Source organism: Leopardus geoffroyi, chromosome E1, assembly GCF_018350155.1.
Source record: "Leopardus geoffroyi isolate Oge1 chromosome E1, O.geoffroyi_Oge1_pat1.0, whole genome shotgun sequence".
In the NCBI taxonomy this organism is placed as follows: Eukaryota; Metazoa; Chordata; class Mammalia; order Carnivora; family Felidae; genus Leopardus; species Leopardus geoffroyi.
In genome coordinates, this window is record NC_059330.1 from 42,080,385 (window position 1) to 42,101,585 (window position 21,201).

Sequence of the window (21,201 nt, forward strand, 5' to 3'; positions counted from 1 at the left end):
ATTGGATATACATATGTGTAGAGAGAAAGAACTTAAAGCAAATGTGGCAAAATGTTAAGAATGAGTGGATCTAGGTGATAGGTGTGTATCTAGGTAGGTCTAGGGAGTTTATAATATTCTTGCAACTTTTCTGGAGGACTGAAATTTTTCCAGATAAGTTTAAAAATAAACACAAAAGCTGACAGGGAGGGTCTTTTAAGCACCGTCCGAGGGAGCTGGGCCCCCCTTTTTCTGTCCCCTTGTTTTCTGCCAAGCATCCCTGCCCCCACTCAAGGGTCCAGCTTTTGTTTACTAAACAATGAGCTCTCACCGCCCGATTTCATCAATTATAAATGTGGTCGCTACTCGCCACAGGCCAATTTGTGACGGACTGTGGCTTGTGGTGAGAGTAGCACCATCCAAGTTCACCGCAGCCGTGAGCAGAGACGAGGATTAGGGCCAGACACAGGGCTGTGGGGGCGGCAGGGGCACCCAGGCAGCCCTACCACCTTCCTGTTTGTCAGCCAAGTTGGGCTGTGGAGGGCAGCGGGCAAAGGGGGTCACTGCTCAGGCGGGCGACTGCTGCCAGGCCAGCCTGGTCAGATCTTGGGCAGCCAGAGTTGGAGGCACCCCCGGATCGGAGGTGTCCCAACTCCTGGGAACTGAAGCAAACATTCTGGCTAGCCTTGCTTTAAGTACCTTATCTGTATAAATTCATTTAAAAAACAAAAACAAAAAAACAGGGGTTCCTGGGTGTCGGCTGAGCGGCCGACTCTTGATTTCGGCTCAGGTCACGATCTCACCGTTTGTGAGCTCGAGCCCCATGTCAGGCTCTGCGCTGACGGCTCAGAGCCTGCTTGGGATTCTCTGTCTCCCTCTCTCTCTGCCCCTCCCCCCCTCTTGCTCTCTCAAAAATAAATAAATAAGGAAGCATTTAAAACAACAGACCTAGGAATAGCTACTGTTATTCTATCTATTTTTCAGATGAGGAAACTGAGGCACAGAGAAGTAACTTCCTCAAAGTCACTGGTAAGTGACAGAAGCAGATTTTACTCGCAATTATGATGCCATATGACTACGTAATTCACACTAGTAGATCCTAACAGACATCTAAGGATTAAAAATCACCAGCAACAATTTCACTGCTCCCTTATTCACCTCCCTAAACACCGTGTGGATAACCTCTTTTCTCTGTGTAAGAGTGTCCGTTAGCTTTTGCTGCCAATTTATCAAGTACAAATCCTTAATCTGTATACAGTCCCCTTTCCCACCTAATTTCCTCTGTCCTGGCCCCCTTCTTCTGGTAATAGCCCTTTCCCTACCTGCAACACACCTAGTTCAGGGGGAACTGACTCCACCTTGCCTCACTCCAGACTGATCACATGACCCAGATCTGCCCAATCAGGTCACTGACCCGCCCCACTTCATAGTGATTGGCTTATGGAGAGACACGTGACCCATCAGGGCCAATGAGGCTGTATTCTGGGACTTCTCTCTGAACTCACGGGAAAAGAAAATCTCTCCTAAAGTTGGGGTGGCTGAGAGAGTGTATGTGAGTCAGGGGCTGTTGGCAACCGTCATGCTGTTCCCCCTCAACTTCCAAGTTATCACTCCTAATCATTCCAAATCTTCCCTCCCTGCCCCCCTCCCCCCCACCCCATGTTCTTCCTCCCACCAATAATACCACAGCACTCCAGGGTTTATGTGGTTTCTCAAATTTTTGGAGTTAAAAGCTGCCTTTTGCCTTGTGGCTTCCCTGGCCACAGTGAGGGTCTGAGTCCTGGCTGCTTTCTGCTGATCATGGGGAAGGCTTAGGCTGCCTGCCCTTCCTTTCTGGTTAGTTCTCAGAGTGCAGATTCCCTGCCTCGCTCTTCTCCCACACAGGAAACAAGAGAGTCAGGTGGTGGCCCTAAATGCACAAGAGACTGGTGGTGGAGCAGAGAGAGCTCCAGAGTTGGGGCTAGAAGACTTTGGTTAGAATCTAAACTTTGCCATTTACTAACCCAGCGTCATCAGGCATGTTAGTTAATCTCTCCTGAGGCTCAGCTTCCCCATCACTGCTGATGGCTAAATGAGATGTAGCCTTTAGAAGCGTTCTCTAGACTGCAGAGCACCATGCTTCCTGACTATTGTCTAAACAGAGACAGAAGTGGGGCGCGTGGGTGGCGCAGTCGGTTAAGCGTCCGACTTCAGCCAGGTCACGATCTCGCGGTCCGTGAATTCGAGCCCCGCGTCAGGCTCTGGGCTGATGGCTCAGAGCCTGGAGCCTGTTTCCGATTCTGTGTCTCCCTCTCTCTCTGCCCCTCCCCCGTTCATGCTCTGTCTCTCTCTGTCCCAAAAATAAATAAAAACGTTGAAAAAAAAAAAAATTAAACAGAGACAGAAGTGAGTTTCCCCTCATGGAGCTTCCGGTCACCGTGAGGTGGGTGACTGGGTGTGGGTCTTTGAACATCCAGATGTGACTGGTTCTCTATCTGTGGGGCTCTCCCAGCCAGCATCAGCAACATGGGTACCCGTCATCAGAGTTTGCAGAATCGGTGAGTAAATGAGAATTGTGTCAGAATACCAATGTAGATACTGTCTTGTTTTCGTTATTGTTACTCAAAGGGACCGTTCTCGCCACGGTAATAGCGCACAGGCTCCAGAAATTCCAGTGTCTGAACGGAGATGGTGTTAGGGACGTAAAGTGACTTGGGACTCTCTCCTACCTCAGAGTGGGCAGAAAAGTCATGGGCCTGTGGGAGGTGTCATTCAGAAACAGGAGATCACTCTTACCGAAGGAAATTTAAAGGAAGGTGGGAGACAAAAATAAAGTTGCATTTTGATGGTACGAGCTGTGCTTGTTCAGCGTACCGGTGATAACCTGCCATCACGGAAGTTACGAGTTAGAGAACCCGGCAGTCTAAAATTACATCCAAAAGGCCTCTGAGGGCATGGGAACAGGGGGGGCCCCCTGGTTAAAAGTGTGAATTAAACCCCAAGAGTTTTCTCAGCCTGTCAGCCCCCGTTTCTAGGGACTCTGTCCTTGACTCTCGCTGCTTCCCCCATAGGCTGTTAGAAGTCTGAAAGCTTCCCCCCAACCCCCCTCCTCCAGCTCCAGTCGTGGGAAGGGGAGCCCTTCAGCAGCAAGCCAAGCCCTGTTGGATGTGGACCCAGATTCCCATCCAAGGGGTGGTCTGGGCAGTGGCCAGCCAAAGAGCGGTAATTACTTCGAGGTGCGGGGAGCTCAGGTGGGGCTCCCCCATGCCCCCACGTCCATGTAGGCAGTGAATGGCCTTGGAAGAGATGGTGTCAGCAGGCGCCTGCCCACCCCTTGCTGGGTTCCCAGGCCCCTGGAGCCCTCTCATAATAGGAGCCATTTGCCCCATAACCAGTGGGTGACCAGGTTTTTAATCTCAGAGCCCCCTCGGATCGCAGCTGGGAAGTGGGATTTGTCAAGTGGGGAGGGGAGGGCCTGTCTGGGAATGCCAGAGGGCCTCTCAGCAGAAGGAGGTCGTCCTGGGGCAGTATGTCTCTGTTCCAGACCAGCCCCCCATCTTATCCCTCCAACCTCCCCTAACCCCAGAAGATGGTTTTGCCCCTCCAGGATGCCAGCAGCTGAAAGCAAATGTGTGGCTGAATTCGAAATCGGGATGGCTTATTTTGTACTAACTCAGAGGCATCCAATTGGGGTGCCTCTTTGCTTGAACCTCCTCCCTCGTCTTTTGAAATGTCCTCACTGTCTTGGTCCCTGTCAGCGACTGCCCTGTAAAGACCCTCTAACTGGTCACGGAAGAAGTTGCCTCCTGGCTGTCAGGAGGGATGAGAAGAACACTGGGCCCAAACCTGCCTGCTCTCTGCCACAACTTGCTGTGTGACCTGGGGCGAGTCACTTCTCCTCTTTGGTCCTCAGTTTCAGCAGGGGGACAGACTTGGGACTTCTTGAGTGCCCCGTAGGTACCATGTTCCCGATGTGCATGATCCATGACCCTTGCCAATGACCCTGTGACACAAGGTTCCCTCAGGTTACAGGGAAGAAGACACGGCCTGGGAGAGGGGGACCAGTTGTCTCAGGCCTCACAGTAAGTTGGTCCAAGGCCAGGCTCTGAAGCCAGGATCCTACTCCACTGCCTGAGCAACTTCTCCGCTGAGACCTCCAGGTGAGCCTTCCAGACTAAAGGTAGGGAGCTGAGATTTTAGCGCCCAACCTCTCATGCCTTCCCCGTGGCTTCTGCCGCCTGACCACTTAGCATCTTTCCACCGAAATTATTCCTCCGGTGTCCTCTTTCCCCCAACTTCTTTTCCCCCAATTTCACTGAAAAATAATTGACCAAGTTCATCGCTATAGAAGTTAAGGTGTGATCATTTGATTTACATATATCGTAAAACGATGACCTCAACAGATCCAGCTAACATAGATCTTCTCACAGGGACCCAATAAAAAGAAAAGAAAAAAAGGAAAAATAAATTTTCTCCTTGTGATGAGAATTCCCAGGATCTACTCCCTTAACAACTTTCCGGGATGCCCGACAGCAGTGTTAGCTGTAGCCATCACGTTGTATGTTCCGTCCCTGGTACTTCACCTGATAACTGGAACTTTGTACATTTTGACCACATTCCACTATTTCCCCCTCCCACAACCCTCCACCTCTGGTAATCACAAGTCTGACCTCGTTTGCTACGAGGGCTTTCTCTTTTTTCAGATTCCACGTATGAGCGAGATCGTACAGTATTTGCCTTTCTCTCTGTGGCTTATTTCACTTAGTAGACTGCCTTCAGGGTCCGTCCGTGTCGTCACAATGGAAGGATTTCCTCATTTTTTATGGCTGAATAATATTTCATTGTATGTACACAGCACATCTTCTTTATCCATTCACCCATCGATGGACACTTTGGTGGTTTCCATGTCTCAGCTATTGTAAATAACGCTGCTCTGACCATGGGGTGCAGATACCTTTTCGAGTTAGCGTTTTCATTACCTTTGGATATAGATCCAGAAGTCGGGTTGCGGGGTCATATGGTAGTTCTGTTTTGAATTTTTTGAGGAACCTCCATACTGTTTTCCATAGCAGCTGCACTAATTTACATTCCCACCAGCAGCGCACGGGGATTACCTTCTCACCACATGCTCGACAACATTTGTTATTTCTTGGCTTTCTGATGCTGGCCATTCTAACAGGCATGAGGTGATACGCCATCGTGGTTTTAATTTGCATTTCCCTAATGGCTAATGACATTGAACATCTTTTCACGGACCTTTGGCCTTGTGTATATCTTCTTTGGAGAAATTTCTGTTCGGTTCCTCTGCCCATTTTTTTTTTTTTTTTAAACTGGGCTATCTGGTGTTTTCTTTTTCTGCCGGCAGAGAGAGTTATATGAGTTCTCTCTCTATTTTGGATATTAACCCTCTTATCAGCTCTGTGGTTCGCAAATATTTTTTTCCCCATTCTGTAGGTACCCGAGCTTTTATGGCATGCACAAGCCGCCCTAACCTTGACCTTCGAACCTCAGTTTCCTTATCTGTGAAGCAGCCTCCTCAGGTACCACTTCCTTAGAGAAGTCTTCCCAGACCACACCTCGTGAGCCAGAACCTGTCACCCTCCCAAGGGGTCAGATCGTTTTGCATTTTCATTTGTTTATCGTCACCCGTCTCCCCACTAGAATGGAAGCTAGGTAGGGGTTCTATCTGGCACTTTTGCCATTTTATCCGCAGCCCCGGAAACCATGCGTGGTGAATGCAGCGCTCAGCATGTATCTGTGTGTAGGTATTTGTTCCATATGCTGTATGAACAAATAAAACGATTTATGAAGTGACACAGCTACCATTTCTGGAGTGTTTGCTGTGTGCCAGGGACCATGTCGGTCTTCACAACCACGCCACGGCCCCAAGGGAGGTCATTTATCATACCCATTTTACAACCAGGGAAATGGAGTCCTAGGGAGGTTGAATCACCTGCCCCCATCCTATGGTCTGGCCTTGAACCTCTGCGTGTCTTACTCTAGTGTCCGTCGGAAGGCTTTGTCAGTTGAAGAGTGCCCCAAAACTCAAGGGATTTACATCGACAGAGCTTCTCCTGGTCTTGCTGAGAGCCAGACCCCAGACATCAGAGACGCCCCGTGCACATCTGGCCCTCTCCTCAGCCTCTCGCTCTTGCCAACAGGGCAAAGCATCAAGGCTCCACAGGAGCCCTGAGCACAGAGCCCTGGATCCTTTCCCTCTCGTGGGCAATGGTCCAAAATTGAAAACAAACACTTTAAAATAAAAGCCATATTAAAAAACAAACCCAACTTTCTGCCTTAAAATATTGTGAGCCAGGGGGGCAATTAGCAATTATGCTGTATTTTATTATGAGAAGATGGAATTCTAATTGGACTGATTTGAATTCCACACACCTCCACAGATTGTTTTGGGAATTAAGGTATCAGTTGTATCGGTAATTATGGTTTACCATTAAATTACCTCCCCCCCCCCCCGAGAAAACTGTTAAATTGTCTGACGGTGCTTAAATTTAGCCCAGACCCATGTCCTATGAACACTGCGCAAGTCAATACAAGCCACCCGGAAACCACTGGGTGCCCTGTGCCAGGCGGTAATTAGGGGTTGAGGTTTCCAAAATTTCACCTGAGACAGCAGGGACAAGCCTTGGGCTGCAGGGTGCTCACGTGGAGGGTTTGGACGTCTCCTACCCGCCCCCCCCCCCACAAACACACCCCACCCCCTGCCCCCTGCCAGAGCAATGTTCTTAGATCTTGCCCTGCTTTGCTGAGCTGCAAAGCATTCTGGAAGGCTGTGTGTTTTCAGATGATAGGCGACACTTTGTGACACCAGCACAGCGGGAGTCCTGGGGCAAGGAGAGACAGCGTGTGGCTCAAGGGCATTGCAAGTACGCACATCTGGGAACCTCTCTTTGATGTTTCTGTGCGGGACACAACGACTGGACTAGTCGGGAGGGAAGGCTGGCTGTCCTAACGTTGAAGAGTTTTCGATAGGGACCGTCAGATGCTCGTGGGTTGCTTTGATGTGTGAAAGGCCTTCTCCCCCTCTTACCTCCATACGTTGGTTTCTGCTGTTTCTTCTACCCGGAATGAGGTCTTCCCATCGAGGTTTGATAATCCTACACATCCCTGAAAGCTGGATGGAAATCCCATGTTATGGAAGAAGTTTTCCCGATTTCTCTACCACGACAGACCTCTCCTTCCTCTGGCCCTTACAGGGTTTGCCCTCGTGGTCCCGGCCACGCAGAGTGTGGGCTTGTTGTCACAGCTGCCGACCTGGCCAAAACCCTGAGCTGTCCCACCTATCCCAGCCTGTCGCATGGTGCTGGATCCCGGTGACAATCACAGGGTGGGTGTTAAATGGAACACAACTGCTCTTCCCCGCTAACACAGTGTTTTTCCTTTTTTCAATATTCGCTACATGCCAGATACCTTATAAACCCATATTGTGTGTTCCCCCCAATCCCTATGAGGGGTTATTCTCTGTTTTAGAAATGAGAAAACTGGGGCACAGAGGAGGTTAGCTAACCTGCCCACAGTCATACGACTCATGAAGCAGGGCGGCTGGGATTCAAACCGGGGCAGCTTAGCGACATAGCCCCAAACATGAAACGGCCGTGACAGATCCCTCTGCAGCTGTCCCTCTGTCTGGTAGGGCCTTGAAAGGATCCAGCCAAAGCGGGAGGCTGTATTCTCTATTTCAGTGATTCCCCCTTGAGTCCATCGACTTGTCTCTCAGACCCAGCTAGGCAGCAGCTTCTGTGTGATGCTGTCCTAACTCCTTGGCAGGCCTGCTGTTCCCTTGACCCTTAGCCCCTGTCGTCCAGCCCTGACCACCGTGAGGATTAAATGGGGTGATGTCTGAGAAAGCCTGTGGACAGTGCCTGGCATGGAGTGGGTGCCCGTAAGTGACCAATGGAGTTGAGAGTGCTTTCCCATCTGCCTCCCTGGCTGGCTGGCTGGGGCCTGGCTGCTTCCTTCTGCCTGCGTTCCAGCACAGGGGGTGGGGAGCGGAGGGGTAACGCCTGCCACACTCTCAGTAACTGTTAGACATTTGTCATGGGGGGGGGCGGGGAGGGTACTCAGCATCCCACACTGGGGAGTGGAATAGGCCTGGAGTCGGCCTGGCGGGAAGGGGATCCTACCACAGAAGTCGGGGAGGCCACATCCTCTACCTCTGTCTGGGGTTGGACATGTAACCCTGGCTTGGCCAATCGGACGCTCCCTCATCTTGCCCAGAATTCACACTTGGCAGTGATCTCACAGCAGAGGCCCTGGCGACCAGCAGGGGTGGTGCCTGGGCAGCCTCCTAACCCAACTTCCTGAGGTGTGACGCCGGCTGGCTTCCTGTCCCCTGGCCCATTCCATCCCAGTGCTCAGCCTTCCCGTGGACCCCCTGTGCTCACTAATATCCTTCCAGGTAACTCCTTTGCTGCTTTCTTTTTAAGTTTATTTTCAGAGAGAGAGAGATTGAGCAGGGGAGGGACAGAGAGAGGGGAGGACAGGGGATCCGAAGTGAACTGTGTGCTGACAGCAGAGAGCTCGATGCGGGGCTTGAACCCATGAACTGTGAGATCAGGACCCGAGCCGAAGTCGGACGCTTAACTGACTGAGCCACCCAGGCGGCCCCGCTCCTTTGCTGCTTCCTAGCCGCATTGCTTCCTGTCACTTGCAACCAAGACCTCGTCTGCTAGTAGGCGGTGCTTGTGGGAAAACATGGCCCAAGGCAGGGAAGGACTGGCCTGAGGGAGCAGCCACATCCCCCCAGTTTATACCCAGTTTCACCCAATGGGGAGTCAGGCTGTAACCATTACCAGTCTAGGTAGCCTCTGTGCGTGGGCTTCCCTCTGTGTTCTCCGGCAGGGTAGCCAAGGGGTCATGAACTTCACTGGAGCAGACGAACAGTCAGAGGCACAGCTGGACCCCAGGGCCCAGCAGGCAGCTGGGGTGGAGGGGTGATTCTGACAGTGCTGCCCTCCGGTGACAGCATGGTAGCTTTCCAGCGGTCCCGTGGGAAGCAGGCTCTGGAGGCAGGAGCTGTGGGTCTGAGGGGTCAGAGGAAAGCACGAGTTACCTGGGTCTGGACCCTCGTTGGCGGGTACCAGTTTATCCCAGTTTTCAGACACCCTGTCCTGCCCTCCACCTCCCCTGTCAGACGTTCAGACTTGTCACTCCCAAGGCCTCACTGTCCTCCCACCAGGGAGTCCCTCTTGACAGGGCCACCTTCTGACCTCTTCTCTGTGGTGTAGCCAATGGGAGGACGGCTTGGGGGCCTTAAGCGAGACTCTGCCAAGGGCTCCCTGATCCCAGGGACAGCAGTGACGTGGCTGACCCACCCGGAGCTTCATTGTGATAGCAACGTTGGGACCCACATCCCGAGTGGCTTATCCCAAGAACACACGGGTGTCTACAGAAGAAGAGAAACCAAGTCTGTCTTCCCTTTGGCCAACTGTCCCCTACAATTGTCCCCTCTCTGTGGGAGACACGGCATCACACCAGATGGTTGGAGTGTAGTAGATATTCCGTCCTCAGTTTCACCTTCCGGTCCTGGTCTTGGCAAATCCAGAAGATTCCGCCACCACCCAAACTGGCGAGGGCCCGGATGCACTGAGAGGGAGATGGTTTCTCCCAGAGCAAACTCCAGCTGCCCCTCCTTAGCCTGTCACTGAGGGGGTCAGCTGTGCTACAGAAGACAAAGATGACGAGAAGCTGAAGGCTTCTCCCGATTCATAAGCTGGCTCAGCAAATCCCGCTAAAGGGAACCCTGCAGGGTGGACGCGAAATGGGGGCTTGGGAGTGACAGGTGTGAACATCTGACAGAGGGAACAGAGACAGCAGGCGAGGGAGTCCGAAATCTAGGAAGCCCGCCCTTCCAGAAAGTACCGACACTGGGGGGGGGGGGGGGGGAGGGCTCTCCTTTCCCCTGTGTCACCCTTCCCCTGTCCCCACCTGGAACGGCTCCCACGGACCTACCCTTTGGATCCCCAAGGTCGTACCCTTTGTGTGCGGGTAGGGTCGTGCAGTTTACACATTTGGCCAGCTCCTCCTTCCAAACTGTAAATCATCAGACACAACCCTTTTGGAAAGCAATTTAGCAATAATACCAAGTGACATAAAACTGTTCATAGCCTTTGGCCCAATAATCTTCCTCCCGGGAATTAATCCTAAGGAAATAATTCATCAGGAAGAGGGAACAATTCTATATCTACAAAGACATTTACTGCGATGTTATTTATGATAGGGAGGAACTGAAGGCCCCTCCCCCCCCCCCCCCCCCCAGGGGCATGGTCCCGTAAGGGCGGCCCAGAGTACCAATGGCAAACTGGAAAATTCTGTGACAACCAGAAACAGTATTTGGAAGTTAAAGGCATGTGGGGGGGGGGGGGAAGTGCACACGACTCTATATTTGCCACCATTATTACAGCGCCGACAGGCCTGTGCCTGTGGAGGGGTGAAGACCGGCCAGAAGCCGGAGGAATCAAAACAGCTGCTGCGTCGCGTGTTGGGGATGGGGAAGGTGGGTGTCACCGCGCTTCGCATGGCCTCTTCCACGGCGGCTGCCGAGTCCTACTGGGAAATCATTTGTGTACCATCGGAATTTGTCACCTTTGGTTTTGGCTTTCTTCATCGCGGGGCGGGAGGGGGCAGGCAAGCAGCCCATCTCCGACCTAGCCTCGGTGGTTCCGCGTCCCCAAAGGAAGGTGCCACCCCCCCACCACCACGTCCCCGCTTTGCTCGGAGCTCCCGGTGGCAGACAGAGACTTGGGGCGCTTCTTCATGGTCATGATTCAAATTACGTGTTGAAGCCGGGCCGAGGCACGAAAAAATAGCAGCGCCGCCCGCACGCGGGCCTGCGGGGGCGCGGGGAGCGCCGGGGCGGCTGCAGCGCGCTCTCCGCGGCGGCCCGGCCCTGAGCTCATTTCCTGGGGCGCGCGCGCCGGGCTATTTCAGCCCCGGCGCTGTGCAAACAGGACAATTTACTGCGGCCCAAAGGCGCCCAAATTACAATCGTATCGCACACAAATATCCGCCACGCCAGGCCTCCGGAGGCCGGGGAGGGGGGCCTCTCTCCGGGCGCTGGGGGCCGCGCGGGGTCAGGCGGGTCCGCGGGGCTCAGCCCGGAGCGCCCTTCCTCCCGGGCTCCTGCCGGCCCCGCTGCCCCGCAGCAGGAAGGGGGACCCCCCGCCCCTAGAGATCGTTCCTATCTGAGCTGTAGTGCAGATAAACCTTGCCCTTCCCGGCGGTTCTGCCTTGACTCAGGGCTGCTTCTCTGCACCGAGGATGACCCCCCCCCCCCCCCCAGTCGGCCACCGTAGGGTTCAAAATCCTATCTCCTTGCTCAGAAACCTCACCCTTTCCAACACCCTTCGGGAAAAATCCTGAGTCTTTAGCCCGACAGAGAGAGCACCCGTGTCCTGGCCCAGATCCCTGGCCAGAGTTAGCCCCCCCCCGGTGCTCAAGGCACTGAGAACACGCGGGACCTTTCCCCAATTTCACGGTTTGGCATTTGCCCTTTCCGCTTTGCCTGAAGATTTCCTGTTTTCGCTTCCTAGCAAACTCTTAACACGTTCTTCAAGACCCAGCTCACGCATCATCTCTACCATGAAGCTTTCCCTGCCCTCCAGGCAGGGGCGGACCCCTTCCCCTCCTAGCACCCTGCAGAAGTATGTGGTACTTCTCCCGTCCAGTAATGATTTGCTTGTAGGCCTGTGGCACGCCGTCCCTTCGTTCGCAAATATTCTCGCCTCCTCTCTGGAGAAGAATCCTGCTTCCCCGACCCGCGGGCCTCACTCAGGCTTGCCCCTGTGACTTGTGCTGGCCAGTGAAGTGGCGCGTGTGTGCGTCAGTGGGGAGTGGAAGCTTCCAAAGCCAAGTATGGTTCACCAGGCTCCCTATTCCCTCTGCTGTGAGGATGGCAGTGCCCCAGCCAGAAATCTTGCTGCCAGCCGGGCACTGGAGTGAAGATGGTGTGGAGCGCCCCAGGAGCTGACACATGACACGCAGGAAGTGTGAGAGACCAATGAACTTGGTGGCAGTTGAGGCCTCGGAGACCCTGGAATCATCTGTTACTGCAGCATAAACCAGCTGATCCTGGCTTTTACAACCTCTGCCTCCTTCCCGGGTTTTGCCATCACAAAATCAAGAATCTCCTCTGACTCATATTACAGGGTGGGCTCTCAGCCCAGGTTCTTGGAATGGCTGATAACACGCATAGCGAAGGTTTGTTGAGCGTTGGTTGTGTGCCAGGCCCTACAACAGCACCGGGTGGGGATACTCCCATATGGAACTTACAAAAGAGGGGTGCCTGGGTGGCTCAGTCAGTTAGGCATCCTACTTTTTCTTTCTTTTTTTCTTTTTTTTAGAGAGAGAGAGAGAGTGCAAATGGGGGAGAAGGGCTGAGGGAGAGAGAGAGAGAAAGAGAGAGGGAGAATCCAAAGCAAGCTCCGTGCCCAATGTGGAGCCCAACTCAGGTCTCAATCCCGCGACGACCTGAGCCAAAACCAAGAATCAGAAGCTCAACCGACTGAGCCACTCAGGCGCCCCAAGCATCCTACTCTTGATCTCAGCTCACGTCTTCATCTCAGGGTTCAAGCTTCACGCTGGACTCCATGCTGGGTGTGAATGCTACTTAAAAAACAAAAACAAAAACAAAAACAAAAAACCTTGTAAAAGAGAAAGGGGCTCAGAGGAATGTTAGGGGCTTGCCCGAGATCTTAAAGTCAAGAGAGGTGGAGCTGGGCTTTGAGCTCAAATCTGTCTGATGCCAGAGATCTCGGACTTTCTGCCATTCAGTCGTGTGTGTGTGTGTGTGTGTGTGTGTGTGTGTGTGTCCTCACTCCACCAGCACTTCCTGAAGGCACTTCCTGAAGGCACTTCCTGAGGAGGACTTGTGGAACTCGAGAGCTTAATCATCTCTGATTTCCCATTCATTCAGTCACTCAATAGAGATTTATTGAGTGCCTCCTCTGTGCCAGGCACCATCTTATGTGCTGGGGACACAGGAATAAATAGAGCAGTAGACATCTCTGTGATTAAACTAACTGATAGTGACAAAGGCAGATCAGGGTTGCCTGGGACGGGGGTAGGGTGGGAATGGGGAAAAGTGGGGATGGCTGCAATTTTGGGGGGTACCGGAAAATGTTCAGTATCTTGAGGGTAGTGGTGCTTTCACAGGTATATACATCCAACGAGCCTCAGAAATGCACATTTGAAATGGATGCTTATTATATGTAATGATACCTCAATTAAGTTATTTCTAAAAAATCTGTTTTTTTAAATTTTTTAAATGTTTTATTTATTTTTGAGACAGAGCACGAGCAGGGGAGGGGCAGAGAGAGAGTGAGACACAGAATCCGAAGCAGGCTCCAGGCTCCGAGCTGTCAGCACAGAGCCTGACATGGGGCTCGAACCCACGGACCGCGAGATCATGACCTGAGCCGAAGTTGGACGCTCAACCAACTGAGTGAGCCACCCAGGCGCCCCTGATTCTAAAAAATCTTTGCTCTTACGTAGAAACATTCCACTGGAAGAAACAAAAGATAAACACATGGATAAATGAAACATATATCAGAAGGAGGTAAGAGATGCTGAGAAAAATAAGTCAGGGTAAGGAGATCAGGAGTGCTAGGGGTTGCAATTTAAGATAAGGGGGTCCCAGGGCGCCTGGTGGCTTAGTCGGTTAGGTGTCTGACTCTTGATTTCAGCTCAGGTCATGATCTCACGGTTCGTGTGATCGAGCCCTGAGTGGGGCTCTGACTGATAGCACAGAGCCTGCTTGGGATTTTCTCTCTCCCTCTCTCTTTGCCCACCCCCCTCAAAATAAATAAAGTTAAAAAAAAAAAAAAAGATAAGGGAGTCCAGGGGAAGCCACCCTGAGAAGGGTGAATGCAACTACACCCTCATCTGGGGCACCCGCGCCCCCAGCCTGCAAGCCTTTTTGAAGCCACCTTTAGAGAAAAGACATAGAGAGATCCATGATCAGATTCTAGAAAAAGACAGTGTCCTTTACCCCCACAGTGAACAGCTTGGAACCCCAGGTCCTGCACGTTAAGCAAAATTGACCTGACTTCTTCTGGAAATCTGGCCCTCCCTTGGGCTCTGAAGAAACTTTGTAGCCAGTCTCTGCTCCCAGGGCTGGCACCACTTTCCGCACCTGGGAAATCCACTGCAAAAGTAGGTGGGACGAATACACTCCTCTTCGTCCACCCTCTTTGTCGCCCCGTCCACAGATCACGTGTCTGCACAGTCTGGCTATTTCTGACGCCCCTAGTGGGGGTTGCCTGCTCCTCCTACTTGAAATCACAGCTCGGGGACTCAGTGTCAGCTCCAGGCTGACTGGCCTGCTTACAACAGAATCAGAAACATGTGAAAAACCTCAAACCCTCAGTTTTTTGTTCAGAGGAAATCCTAAAGTCACCATAGCTCAAGGTTCAAGTGCTCCAAAAAAGACAGGAGATTGCCAGTGTTGGCGAGGATGTGGAGAAAAGGGAATCCCTGACCCAGCAATCCCACTTCTGGATCTATCTCCGATGGAAATGCAGTCACTACCTTGAAGAGATATCTTCACTCCCACATTCACTAAAGAATCATTCGCAATAACCAAGATACAGCAAACACGTCCGCAGAGAAAGATGGGAAATGTTAATATCAAAAGGAAAGAAAGCCCGTCGTATGTAATGACACAGATGGACCCTGAGGGCACCAGGCGAAGTGAGAGAAGTCAGACAGAGACAAATACTGGGTGATCTCATTTATATGTGGAATCTGAAAAAGCCGAACTCCTAGAAACAGAGAGTCGAGTGGTGGTTACCAGGGGTGGGGAAATGGGGAGATACTGGCCCAAGGGTGCAAACTTCCAGTGACAGGATGAGTAAGTTCTGGGGAGCATCTAATGTACGGCATGACTACAGTGACAACGCTGGATTGTATACTTGAAAGTGACTAGGAGAGAAGATCTTAACGTTACACAAACAGGTAATTATGTGAGGTGATGGAGGTGTTAGCTAACCTTATTGTAGCATCATTTCACAATATATACGTGTATCAAATCATCACGTTGGACACCTTAAGCCTACACAATGTTATCTGTCAGTTATAAATTTGTCAATAAAGCTGGAAAAAAGAGTGGAGATATATATATATTTTATATATATTTATATTATATATATTTATATATATTATATATAAATTGATTAAAGTTTTGTTTATTTAAGTAATCTCTACAGCCCATGTGGGGCTCAAGCTCACGACCCCGAGATTGAGTCTTATGCTCTCCCAACTGAGCCAGCCAGGTACCCTGAAACTGGATGTATACACATCTATATTTTAAAGAGTTTCAACAAGTTTTCGATGCTTACTTACTTATTTTGAGAGAGAATCTCAAGCAGGCTCTGCACTGTCAGCAAAGAGCCTGACGCAAGGCCCAGTCTCATGAACCACGAGACCATGACCTGAGCCAAAATCCACAGTTGGACGCTTAACCGAGCCACCCAAGGACCCCTGGATATACATTTTTAGAAAGAGAGGTTTTGGGGTGCCCAAGTAGCTCAGTCAGTACAGCATGTGACTCTTGATCTCGCAGTCATGAGTTTAAGCCCCACATTGCCTACTTTAAAAAAATAAAAATTAAAAAAAAAAAAAGATTTCAAGTGCCCATAGAACATCCACAAGAGGGAACTAGAAGTTTAAGTTCATTTCCACACCCGAAAGTTAAAAATCTTTGATCTCTTCCTAACCTTCATGGCCTAAGAATTCCACGGCATTGTGGGGGCTTTCTTTGAAGTAAACCCAGCCACAAAAATCATCCATTCAGCCCTCACTGATTAAGTCCTGTGTCCCAAGCAGAGGGAAAGCAGAAATGGGTAGGGTCTGTCTTCAAGGGGCTCAAAGTCCGTGGGAAGCGAGGACCTGGAAACAAATTAGAGCGCAACAGTGTGCTGAGTGCCATAATGGCCATGTGCATGGCTGGCTGAGAAAATACGAAGCAGGGAACCACCACCTCTTATGAGAAGCCCAGGAACGTACTCAAAGTTTGAGTTGGACTGAGCCTTGAAGGTTGAAGAGGAACTTCTCACAGAGAAGACAGAAGTGTCCTGAATACACTAGGAGCCAAAACGTCAAGTGCTTACCAAGCTCAGATAGGTAACATAAGTGAATGGGCCGGTGGGAGTAAGGCAGCAGGGACTGCTGGAGGTGGTGAACTGGAAGGCCCACCTTCTGCCTACAGGGCCTCTGCTGGGCACACAGTCTGGTCTGGGATTCGCTCCCATTTGCAGTGCACAACCCACACAACCCCACATGGCCGCCTTGACTGCCTAAGCTGGCCATCAGCTGCAGATCGCCCTGCAGAAGAAGAGAGCTTAGTTTTGCTACATCCTGCTTTTCCAAGAAGAGCCGGAAACCCAGATTTTCATGTAAAATGTTTCCAATTTGTCCAACACTGTCAAGGCCAAACAAAAATCTAACCTTAGACAGGATCTCCCTTAGAGTTCCAGTTTGTAGCTCCTTTGGGAACCAATCCCCGGGACACCTTTCACTCTCTCTCCTTCTCATTTGCACACACAACATAGTCCCTTTGCTGGGATTTGACAGGGAAAAACAGTTTGTTGGTGAACGCCCTTCAGGCTTCTGCAAAGCCCCGACAGAAAGACCATATTGGCCGCCGGACAGGAGAAAGCAACGTGGGGCTGCCCGACAGCGGCCACCCCATGAGATTAATGGGTAAAACTTTAATTTATCTAGGCGCTTTGCTTTGAGAGAGCCTCTCTGCCCTCTTGGCTGCCCCTACCCCAAACCCCTCCTGTTTCGCTAATGATAAATGACAAGCAGTGGACGTTATTAATGAAACTGCCCCCAGTTAGCCGGGGGTAAAAACCACGACCACCATCAGAGGAGGCATTCAAAACATTCCTGCTGTCCCCGTCCAGGGCATAGGCCCCAGGCTCCTTCCTGCCCTGGCTAGAGCAGGCCCCCGAGGCCACAGCCTAGCACAAAGGGCCTTCCTAGGAACCGTCTGGGCTCAGCTCTGTCAAATGGAAATCACCAATATGGGCCACACGGTAATTAAACTCCTGGCATTCTTTTGACGAAAAGTGTTCCTCTCGGGACATTCCCACAGGCCGCTGAAGGACTGTCTGGGCCCTACAAGCTCCCAGCTGATTACCAAGGGATTTTTGAAGTTGGCCTTGACTGTGGATCAAAAGGGGTTGGGAACTCAGGGCCTGAGGTTGGGGGGGGGGGGTGGGTGGGAAGTGCCTTCGAATGGAATTTATCATCTGGTCGTTGGGCCTGAAGCATCAGCACCTGCTTCTCCCGGACCGAGATGGGCAGAGATAAAAACAGATGGTCAAGGCCCATTTATTTATACATATGTACATATACATACATATATACATATGTTTATACATATGTATAAATGCTTATATATATGCATACATACACATATATTATATATATATATACATATACACACATGTATATGTATATATATATATATACTTCTATTGTTTGTTCACCGATGCATCTCAAGCACCCAGAACAGAGCCTGTCATATAGCAGGTGTTCAATAAATAATTTGTTGCCTGATCACCTGGAGATGCACTGTGGCCGATTCTTACAAGCGGCAGTGAGGAACAATTCCTAATTAAGGTCCTAGAACCAGTGGCTTCTAATTGTTTGCCGCCACAAGGTTGTGATAAGGATGAGGTCAATGTCTTATTCAACTGACCGTGCCCGGAACCAGGCACAATGCCCAGCCCAGGGCCTGTGCGCAGTGGTTTCTTGACGGTGTCTGTTGACTGAATGACTCAGGGCCAAGCCACACGCCAGGGCTGGTCCGGCCGAGCCCCACCGGGACCTGACCCGTGTGTACTTCCCTTGAGCTGCAGCGGCAGTCGCAGCAGCTGCTGTGGCAGCGACAAGGTCAAAAAGCTGAGGAATCAGACCCACGACAGACGTCACAGCTAGAAAAGCCTGAGAGCCCAGCCGGCCCCTGACCGGACGGCGAGAAGCAACAAATTAGCTACGATTCAGGGGCCTCTAAAAAACTGAACTTGGTTTTCCTCTGTCTCCCTTTGAGACCCTCATTCTGCCCAGTAGCAGAGAACAATGGCATCGATGTCAGCTGAACTCAGTAATTTCAGATTTAAGTTCAGTCTCTTCAAGGTTTTCTCATGTCCCTCCCCAGGTCGGCTCCTTAGTTCCAGGGGCTTCTGTGGCATAGGAGGGGAGTGCTGAGCCACGGTCTGTGGCATCTGTCTCAGTCTCTTGGGTGTGGTCACTCTACCTCCCTGGTATCTTTTCAACCCATGTCCTTTCTTCTGTGGCCATCAGTCCACACACTCTGTACCCTCCCCACCCTGTGCAAGAGGCCCTCCAGGACCACTCATCCTTGCCCAGCACCTTCCATGGCCTCCTTGAGAGTGTGGGGAAGCCAGCTGACCCCTCAGTACGCGAGGGTCCAGGGAGGCCCTCATTGCCCCTGGATGTAGTGACAGAGCAGGGCTATTACCCACTCAGGGCTCTGCGGGGATGGCGGGGACACAGGGCCTTCTGCTCTGGTACACTTCCCAAATCAGTGAGGAGGAAGGGGTTGGTGCTCCCCTCCCCCCACTTGACCGTTGTCTTCATTGTGACCTATGGATGGCCATGAAGGGGAGTGTCACCGGCAACAAGGACATGCAGGGGAGGGAACAGAGGTGACCGTGCAGCACTGAATCCCCTGAATGTCACATGGGCATATGGAGAAATGGAGGTCAAGAAAGCGGAAAGGCTCACGGCAGGCCATAAATCGTGAGTCTATGGCCGCATCAGGTCAAGGGCCTGGGACTTGGTAAATCACCCCTGAGCCTCCCTCTGAACCAGGCCCTCCCTGTCCCGGGTTCTATCGCGTCCAGCTGCAACAAGCAGGGTGTGTATAACGGTTTTAAACCACGGCTCCAAATTCTCTGACACTCTTCCTCTTGAAATCCGCGGTCTTGGCCTCCTTTCCTTGAATATTGTGACTGCTTCGATCATCAGAGGATAGTGAGGTGATGCTCTGTGACTTCCAAGTCTAGGCCATCCCTGGCCACCAGCTCCTGCCTTGTTACCTGGAACACGAATCCTTAAGACGTGAGCTTCTGTGCAAAAAGTCTAATTACACCGAGGCTGCCGGGCTGTGAGGAAGCCCAAACCTGAAAAACAGGTCAAAATGCTTGGCTCCCACCTTGAGAGATTTGGCTTCGGTCAGTCTAGAGCGGAGCCCGGGCCCCTATATTTTTACGTTCCTCCCTGGGCTCTGACGCACCGCGTTCCCGCCCCAGCATTTGAGGACCGCTGCCTTAGAGCATCCTCTCTGGCGCCCTCAGCAGACAGAAGAGGAAAGTGAAGTGAGAGAAGGACTGTGAACAGCACCCTTAGCCCTTGGCCCTTGAGAAGGCAGCGGGTCTCTACCCCTCACCTCCACCTGTTTTGGAATCCAGGGGAAATTCTGTCTTCCTGTTCTCACTGAAGGGGGCGGAGGCACAAAGCCATGGGCAGGGGAATCAGATGGGTTGGATGTGACACCCCACTCTGCTACTCACTAGCACTGGGACCCAGCAGCGTTGGTAAAGAATCGGCAGACCATTTTTTAAAGCACATTTCTTAAATTTTATAATCTGTATTAAGTCCTTAGAATAACCAAAAGAAGAGAGAAAGCTAGAACACTGAAAGAGATAGGTGATTGGGCAAATACATCATTAGATAAATTGGCTTCGGGCTGACGGTTTGGTTGCCATGACATTGGGCAAGTTACTTGTCCATTCCAAGCCTCGGTCTCCCCATCTGTAAAATGAGGCTGATAAGGCCCATTTCACGGCGTTGTTGTAGGGACGCCGTATGGCAGCGTGGGTTACACGCCAGGCAGATGGTAAGCATCCAAGAGATTCGACCTCCCTCCCTTCCTGAGCATTCGGACCACACAGAGGCCGCCCTGCTCTTGGCTTTGGCTTTAAGGAGCTTGTGGTCACTGAGAGGATATTTCACACTGGAAGTACATGCATTCCAAATTGATACCTAACTGTATATTTTTTGGTATAAACTATATGTCGACTCTAACTTTAGCCCGGGGGGAGCTTTGTTATTTGTTTCCCTCTCATGAGAGCTATAATAGAGGAAGCGAAAAACTTGCCCTGTGAGTTCCAACTCCTAAATACACAATTTCCAATTTCCTGGGATATTATTTAAGTTTATTTTAGTTCTGGAGTCTCACCGTCCCCATGAGTAGCTTATTGAAGTTCCGGGCGGGCTCTAGAAAGGCCCGGAACAGCGTCTCAAAGGGAGGGGAGGATAATCTTCATGTTCATTAAATAGCAGGGCCTGGGATCTTTGCTGGTTCTAGGGCCTGGAAGCTTCCCTGACACGAGCTGAGGGATCTCAGTAAGAGGGCCGAGCTCACACCAAGCGGTGTTTCTCTTGGCTTCTTTCTGACTTTTCCATTCTCTGCTCATACTGAGGCCAACGAGGGAAATGCTGGATCGTGGTCTGGCTGGGGGTTCACTTTCTTCTCTTCTTTCTGGAGTTGATCGTTGGCCTCACTGCCCGTGACTGTGCCCCATGTGTGAGAAAAGACCTGTGAGATTCTTCAGGTTCTCGGAGGGGTCGGGGGACTCCAGAAGAATAAATGCCACAGGCCATATGGTCAATGTCTACCTCTCTCCCACCCACTTCGTGTCCCAAGCGCTGTTCTTGGGACAAGGCCTTCTCTGGCACTCAATGGTAACAAGAGAAGCGGCTAAGGCCACGGTAGCACCATTGTGTTCTAGGTGCTGTTCTAAGAGCTTACAAACCACAGCCCCATGAAGGAGGCATGTTTTCACTTGCCAGATAAGGAAACAGGCACAGAGAGGTTGAGTGGGGTTTACCCTGGGGCTTCAACATGAGGGGCGCCTGGGTGGTGCAGTTGGGTAAGCGTCAGACTCTTGATTGCAGCTCAGGTCATGATCTCACAGTTTGTGGGATCAAGCTCCGTGTCAGGCTCTGTGCTGACAGCACAGACCCTGCTTGGGAGTCTCTCTCTCTCTCTCTCTCTCTCTCTCTCTGCCCCTCCCCCACTCAGGCACACCCTTTCAAAATTAATAACTAACCTTAAAAGAAAGAGTCTCAGGGAGATACAGCTCAGTCCACAGCAGGAACGGAGCTGGGGAAAGTACGTGTAGAAAACAGCAAGGAGAGGGGCGCTTGGGTGGCTCAGTCGGTTAAGCGTCTGACTTTGACCCAGGTCACGAT